Here is a 906-nt window from a genome sequence, read left to right on the forward strand (position 1 = left end):
TCCTTTATCTCTAGTAATAATTTTTTTTCTTAAAGTCTATTTCATCTGATGTTAGAATGTCTACTCTAGGTCTCTAGCACTCTTTTTTATACTGTTTGCATGGTATATCTTTAACATCCTTTTACTTCAAGTTATTTTTGTCTTTTAATCTAAAGTGTGTCTTTGAATTCCACCAATGTTGGACTTTTGATTAGAGAGTTTAATCCATTTATCTTTAGCATCCATTTATCTTTAACTATCTTTAATTAGTTAAAAGTAGCATTTAAATCTGCCACTTAGTTTTTTTTCTGGATATTTCATGTCTTTTCCTTTTTCTCTCCATTCAGTAAAAAGACATTTTCCAGTGTACCAATTTAATTTCCTTGTCATCTGTCTTACTATATATTTTTGAATTTTTCTTAGTGTTTATCTTGGAGGTTACAATTAACATCATAATTTATAGCAATCTCAGATTAATAATAATGTAATTTCAATATTAAACATGAACTTTGCCTCTATTTTACCTTTCCTTCTGTTATCGTTACAAATTGTCTTTATACATTTGTGCCCACTACTGTAAATTTCAGATTATTGCTTTCTAAAATTGTATTTTAAATCAAATAGAGAAAAAAGTTACAAACAAAAAGTACGTTTATATTGTCTTTTATATTTAACTAGTACTTATTATGTAGTTACCTTTATTTGTAGTACTATGTTATTCCTTAATGCGGTTCAAGTTACTATTTTCATTTGAACCTGAATAACTTTTTATTTTTGTAGGCCCATCTGATAGTGAAAACCTGTTAGTGTTTGTTTACCTGTAAATGCCTTAATTTTTTCTTCATTTTTGAAAGGTAGTATAGTTTTACAGATTAAAATTTTTGGTTGTTGATTTTTTTTAATTCAGCATTTAAAAATGTCATTCCA

The 906-nt window shown here is 26.4% G+C and overlaps 1 protein-coding gene across 1 annotated transcript in view; it reads left to right on the forward strand.

Moving 5' to 3' along the window:
* CCDC178 (coiled-coil domain containing 178) overlaps positions 1-906 on the forward strand; it is a 359,971-nt gene that overhangs the window by 797 nt on the left and 358,268 nt on the right. The window lies entirely within an intron of this gene.

Source organism: Pteropus vampyrus, unplaced genomic scaffold (genome assembly GCF_000151845.1).
Source record: "Pteropus vampyrus isolate Shadow unplaced genomic scaffold, Pvam_2.0 Scaffold3, whole genome shotgun sequence".
Classification (NCBI taxonomy): domain Eukaryota; kingdom Metazoa; phylum Chordata; class Mammalia; order Chiroptera; family Pteropodidae; genus Pteropus; species Pteropus vampyrus.